We start from the raw sequence: 7,031 nt of genomic DNA, 5'->3' as shown, positions 1-7,031 counted from the left end.
GGCTTCAGCCTCTTCTCCACAAAGACCACTCCTAGGAAATTGCACTGCTTCGATAGTCTGATAGCCAAAGGCAGGGGCACCAAGCAGGCCAAGTCCAATGTCTTCCTCAGCACGGTGGGTGGGCTGTACCCCAGAACTGTGAGCCAAAGTAAACCCTTCACCCTAAAGTTCCTTTGTCAGTTTTTATCACTGCAACAGCTATGTAATAAAGTCAAGTTTCTACCTCAAATTCTTTTTGGTCTATGAACACTATTAAATAAGCTAAGACATCTGCTTTTTGTCCTCTCCCCTCATTTGTTTGTTCAGGAGTGTGAGAGAGACCTCCCGAGTCTCCTAAAATGAAGACCCCTGTGTGATCAGCACTAGGGTCATGGGACCCAACACTACAATCCCTCAGCACCTCACTCCCCCGCCTTCTCCCAGTCCCAAGCCTCCTGGAAATCCACCTGAGCTGAGGAAACCGAAATTTTATATCGTCCCCTTTCAAGTTTTCTGTAAATGAGACACATGCCCTTCTTCATTAACTCGCCTTCCTTCTCTCCTATGTTTCTGGAATTCGTCTCTGTCTCACAGCGAGGCTCTCATTGTTGTTATACTCCACTGTATGACTAGAATACAATTTCTTTCTCCATTTAGTTCTTTCATAACATTCTAAATATTACATGTTGTTTTCTGAAATTCAAATTAATCAGGCCTTCCATATTCTCTCTGAGTACCCTAACTCTGGCAACAGAAGGGTCTACTCTGAAGTGTTTTGGTTTTGTAAGAGCCAAACCTGTGTGCTGTGATCCATTTGTAAATGTTGTACCTACAAAATAAGAATGAAGATCTACAGACATTTGATTCGTCTGAACACTGCAGACAGGGGAGCTGGTTTATTCCACAGTGCCTCCTCCTCTGGGAGGGGACAGGTCAGCTTCACAAAATGAATTACATCTTTCTGCATTTGTTAAATCAACCAGAACACGGACCAGCCTCCCTTTATTTTTGATGTGGCAATGGCCTCAACTGTGCTAATAGTCTGCTTACAAACACAGAAGTTGTAACAATGTTTAGTGTTTCTAGAAAGTCCTTTTATTCTTCAAAGTATATTACAAATTACAAATTAATTAAGTCTACCTCCACCCCAGGGAAAAAAGAAATTACTTATTTTTAAAGCTCAGACTCTCTGAAGTCGAGTGTGAGCCAACTGGCTGTCAGCCATGGAGTAACGTTCAGTCTGCAGGTCTGGGCTCCAGCTCCAGCCATGGAGTAACGTGCAGTCTGCAGGTCTGGGCTCCAGCTCCAGCTACATCAAAGAGACATTCAGATTCGTCCTAACAAGATGAATGCAAAACTCTGTAAAGCTAGGGGTCAGGGAGCTCTGAACTGTCAGCAAAAACGCCGTTTCCAAAATGAAGCCTCCGTTGGCTCAGGAAGACCTCAGCCTCAGCTGGGCTCTAGGTTTTTCTGATTATAAACACGGCCTTTGTTTAGAATGGGGCCAAGGATCAGGCAGCTGAGAGCAATGGGGAAAGGCTTGATTGGGAAACCCGGGTGAAGCCTGGGTGGAATTCTGAGAGTACACGTCTGGCGACGGTTTGCCAAAGATGTTCCGAACCAGAATCCTCCCGCCGCCTTCTCCTTAGCTAAAACGGGCCTAAGGCTCTCCTTCCATTTTCCTGACCATGAAAATGCTGGCACTGCGGAGGAGGTGAAACCCATTGTCTTATAAGTCAACATATGCTGCTAAAAATAAATGCTAAAAAATGAAATGTCAGCCGGAGAATGCTTGTCCTGAGGGGCTATTGCCCAGCCAAGTCAGAAAGTGAGGTTCTGGGCTCCTGTTGGGGAACAGCTGTAACAGCTCTGGGAAAGTCTCTCACTCTGACTCCACGTTTTCATCAAATATCAAACAAGGCATTTTGAAGCCTTCCTTAATAATCAGTGTTTAAAGGAACAAAAATTCTGTTGCTTCTCAGAGAGACCTTCCCTAGTTTCCTTAGTAACTCCAGAAGCGTCTCCATCAGATTGCTCACGTTTTTCGTACCCACCTTGCACTTTTTTTCACATTGGCCTATGTTATTTTAAAAACAAACAGCAAGCAAACAAAACCCACCCGAACAGAGCTGGTAGCAGATGGAAGAAGTTAAGCAGCCGCTAAGATTTCCTGGTCCACACAGTCTACTCCCCAGCAAAGGGCCGAATCCTGAGGAGAGACACATTTCCAGACAGATCCCAAACCTGGCTAAAAGGCACAACTTAAAGGAACACTAAATGTGGACTTGGTATACGGGCTACACATGCTCTCACGGGACTGAGTGGCCAGCCCCTGCTGCACAGCCCACGGAGTTCCTGCCCAGTGGTGATGCCCACTTCTGAGGCTGCAGCCTGGAATATGCATCCAGGAGGGTGTCCTGGAGGGATGCCTGGGCGTTGTGCCATCCCCAAGTTCCACGGACCTCCCCTTATCTGCCAGAAGCCTTCCAAAGACTCTTGGTCTCTGCTATAGGTGAGTACCAAAACAAAAAGAACGAAGATTCAAAGAGTTGGATCAATCGGATCCATAGTGTTTTTTTAATTTATGGGGCATCCTGTAGGGAACGCAGACCCCAGGGGTTCTACTGAGTGATCCCTTCCTCTGTATGTACCTACTCCCCGGTGGCTGAGAAAACCACTCTTGAAGGTCTCACCATACAGACCCCAGGAGCAGGACCACTCTCCATCAGTTAATAGGACACATGGGATCTCCTTGGTCTGTGGAAATGGCGGCCACTGTGGCAGAGCCAGGTACAAAGCCCGTTTGGCTGGCACAAAGACTCAGCAGCACCACAAGCAGCTGAACGACAGCCATGCAGCTCTTGAGGTGACAGAAGCTGTGGAGTATGGGGGTACATCCCTGTCATCCCATCACCCAGCAGGCTTAGGTAGGACCGGGAGTTTGAAACTAACCTGAACATCATGCAAAGCCACATGGGAGGCAGAAAGAACAACTGAACCCAGAAAAATCACAAAACGTGAGCCAACCAAAGGAAAGAGTGTGACAGACTTTTGTGTAAAAAGATCTCCCGAGATAGCCTTTCACCGATTCGTGGCAAGGCAGGATTAGACAACAACCCCAGTGCTCCATCCGTCCATCATCTGCCAGCTGTTGTTAATACACATTAGCATCCCTCATCCACAGGGCTTGAAACCAGGAGGGTTTCAGATTTCAGATTTGCTGGATTTGGGAATATCTGCATACATAATGAGCTGTCTTGGGAATGGAAGCCAAGCTGAGCCAGGGAAATCACTTACATTTTATTTGCAATTTATGCACATAGCCTAAAGGTAATTTGCTGCAATATTTTCAGTGCACCTGTGTTTTAACTGGGACCGGTCACATGGGGCCTGCTGTGGAATTTTCCATGGCAGTTTGATGCTGTTTCTCAGAATGTTTCGGGTTTGAGAGAAATTTGGTTTTAGACTTCCAGATTAGGAATACCCCTGTAACTTACTTCCCGGTTCTCCTTGTGTGCTCAGTTATTCTCAATCGTCCCTTCGCTTGCTATTAGAAAACTTACGTTAAGGAAGTCCTCAAGAGTCTTCATTCATATATGAACTGAGGAAACACGCCAATTCAACTACATTTCCATAAGCGTAAAGTTAATAAACCTCACTTGCTCTGTCTAGACAAAGAGAATGCTGGGCATTTGCCTTTTTTTGACAGGAGGTTTTAAATGACAGTCCAGGAACAGAAGCAGCACTTAGATGTGAGGAAGGATAACTGTGTTTGTGAAGGACAGATCTGTGGGACAATTATTGCTTGTCTACTGGTGACTATGGGTAGCTCAAGTCAGCCGAGACAATCATCAATGAACGATGATTGGAACTGATGGGAAAGTCCTGAAAACAAAGGAGAATAATGCAGAAAAGACAAAGTCCAATATCAAGCACCACCTTGAAAATACAGTTCACACGTTTGGAATGTTTCCTAGGGAGTGTACGACAACTGAACAAAGCCAGCACAGGTAGAGGGAGAGTCTTGTAAACGACAGTAGGGATGGGCAGCTCTTAGGACAAATGGACGATCTGAGTGTATTTGCTTCACGTCAAGAATAGCACTTACGTAAAAGTCAACTACAAGAGCAGGAATCACGGGGAGCAGCAGGAAGCAGCTTTCTCTTTACTTCCCACCACCCGTTTAAATGTGTCCTGTGGGACCATCTCATCCTGTGACCTCGGGTGGAAATTTGGTCAGCGCCGTAACTTTCTGATCCCATTTATAAAATAAAAACAGTGGGCATTTCAAGACATCATAGTAGCCTTGGATTCAGAGAAAATCCAGGATCACGTATTAGTTGAAGCTTTTATCTTTTTTTTTCTAAGAGAGTCTCTATGTCCAAGGGCTCACCAAACCCTGATCCTCCTGCCTTAGTGACCCATACTCTAGGATTTCAGTACTATCACACTCCTGGCTCTTCTTCTGGCCCCCAAATCAGGTCCACCAGCTCTATCTGCTAGTCAAGGCCAGGTGGGGTCAGCACGCCTTTAATCCAGGCACTCAAGGTAGGTAGAGGCAACCTACCTTGAACTCTATGAGTTCAAGTTCAGCCTAGTCTACAGAGTGAGTTCCAAAACAGCTAAGGCTACACAGAGAAACCCTGTCTCAAAAAAACAAAAAGCAAAAACAAAACAAAATTCTGCATCTGGTCTCCATCTCCACTATGGATGGGTGGATAAATAGATGACTAATGATAGATAGATAGATAGATAGATAGATAGATAGATAGATAGATAGATAGACAGACAGACAGACAGACAATGCTGGATTATAGGTAGATATGTGCTAGACAGACAGACAGATGGAAGAGGTAGTCTCGGCCACTGTCCATCCTGTACAACACTGGCAATACAGGCTAGCGTTTAGCTAGGAGTTCCAATTTACTACATTTTGTGAGTTAATTTCTTCAGAACATGCAGCTGAGGCTGATCTTGGCTGTAGTTGCATCAGCTGCTGGCAACAGGCAGAAGGAAAGACGTTGGGATAAATACTAGAGCAAGTTCCCACAGGCCATCAGGACACCAATGTCTGTGCACACAGGGCAAAGAAGAAACTAGATTCACTTCTCAGACCATTGCCAAGTATAAAGTGCCACAAATAGGACTCAGGGAGCCGTCAAACACAGCTGGGAGAGCCCCTAAGCCAAGTCTCTTACCTCTGATACTGGAAAGCCCCAAATCCCTTCCCCACTCTTTGCAAACACTGAACCCAGGCTCACAGGCTCAGATGCCTTTACCACAGGTAAACATGGCTCTCAGATCAGCCACCATGGGCAAACAGAAGGATTACCATAGTAGCCAACAACCACAAACACTCGTGAAGGCAAAGTCCTTATGGCCTTGGAAAGCTCTCCTGAAAGGTAGACAGAGGTGCTGGTGTTTGAACGCCCAGCTTGTGTTCCCGACGGCAAGGCTCCCTGAACACGCTGTGGCTGTGTGCTTGTCGGCAGTGTGGGGCGTTAAACATGTAAAAGATAACTATCCTACGAAGGCCAGGAGAGAGGGCTTTCTAAGTCCACTTCCTGACTCCAAATGGCAGCAGACCACACTCATCCACAGTGGTACCAAACCCCTGAACACACACACGCTCTTCCTGTGGCTCACTGGTTCAGTCCCCAGAACACATTAGCTCTCTCTGTTCCAGGACAAAAGCGCACACAACCACCTGAGTGCAGTGCTGGCTGCAGTGAGGAGCAGAAGCTGGCTTCACCCGAGGATGAAATGCCGGCCCTGCTGACGGAGAAGGAAAGTGAGCAGGCTTTCTTTGGGGCCACCAACCAGCTCCCAAAACATGACACGGAAACTTACTAGTTATGAATGCTCGACCTTAGCTTAGGATCGTTTCTTGCTAGCTCTTACAACTTAATTTAACCTTATAAACCTGCCTGCCCCATCCTCTTCCTGAAAAGGGCAACATCTCCTCTTCTCGCTTGATAAGTGAGCACCGCCAGTATCCTTTGAGACAGCAAGTTCTGTTTGCTGAGACACAACTACCTTAACCAGACAGCGAACCTCAGCTCCTGTAAAACCCAGTTAGCCCCAGGAAGAATCTCCTGGGGACATAGACATACAAAGACCACCCAAGATGGTCACACCTAACCCCATACAAACGATAAAACATTTCTGACGGAGTCTAGGCCTCTTTAAGCAAGAGATGGAGGCTACAGTTGTGTGCTAATTAATTTTTTCCTTTACCTCTGAGTACTGAGAATTTCCAGTTGAGGAAGGCTGAGGCGCAGTCTCAACCACCACACTCGGTCAGTGCCTCTCCAGATATTCACCGCATCTGAATCTTCTTCACTCACCTAAAAATGAGAGAGAGAGAGAGAGAGAGAGAGAGAGAGAGAGAGAGAGAGAGATTGAGAGAGAAATATGGATGAGTGGGGACAGCAAGAAAATAAATGTAAATGCAGTTAGGATGATTTTCTATTTTTATAAGTTTAGCATCATTTCCTTTGTGGTGAAAATCAACCAAATTTCCAGACTTTACTGAGTATACTAAACTTAAAGGTTTTGATTGAAAGCTTCAAATATAAAATGTGTTGTCTGTTAAAAAGGAAAATGAAAACCTGCAAATGAACGCCAAGTCTATCTGAGCTCAACTCCTGCAATACGCGAGGTGAAAAGAGGAAATTGCTGAGCTCCACATGTGGGCTGACGTGCTGTGACACAGACGCTCACAAATACATGCACAGTGGAAAGGGAAAGGGAAAATGGCAGACACACCTGTAATTCCAGCACTCAGGTCTGAGGCAGAAGGAAGAAGGATTGCCAGGGCCAGCCTGGGCTACATGGTGAGTTCCAGACTACCCTGACTCAAGAATATAAACAAAGGACAATAGATTGTTAATATCAAACCAACGATATTAATCAAGTTATAAACTATTTCCGTGGAGTCAACCTAGTCACTCTGTGCTATTAACTTTCAGCAAATGATTATCAAAAAATAAAAAAATTCATCTCTTGATTAGCATCATTCTCTCTCTCCCTCTTCTCTCTCCTCTCTTTCT

At 45.6% G+C, this 7,031-nt stretch overlaps 1 long non-coding RNA gene across 1 annotated transcript; it reads right to left on the bottom strand.

Moving 5' to 3' along the window:
- Nucleotides 1–1,271: 1,271 nt before the first annotated feature.
- Nucleotides 1,272–6,826, bottom strand: LOC126502677 (uncharacterized). Its single transcript, XR_007592013.1, has 3 exons — nt 6,748–6,826; nt 6,217–6,326; nt 1,272–1,316 (listed from the first exon to the last, which is right to left on the bottom strand). It is a non-coding gene; the product is annotated as an uncharacterized lncRNA (long non-coding RNA).
- Between the last annotated feature and the right edge of the window lie 205 nt (nt 6,827–7,031).

Source organism: Alexandromys fortis, unplaced genomic scaffold (genome assembly GCF_014885135.2).
Source record: "Alexandromys fortis isolate MF-2015 unplaced genomic scaffold, M_Fortis_MF-2015_v1.1 scaffold_1, whole genome shotgun sequence".
In the NCBI taxonomy this organism is placed as follows: domain Eukaryota; kingdom Metazoa; phylum Chordata; class Mammalia; order Rodentia; family Cricetidae; genus Alexandromys; species Alexandromys fortis.
This window is presented reverse-complemented; position numbering and strand designations above follow the sequence as displayed.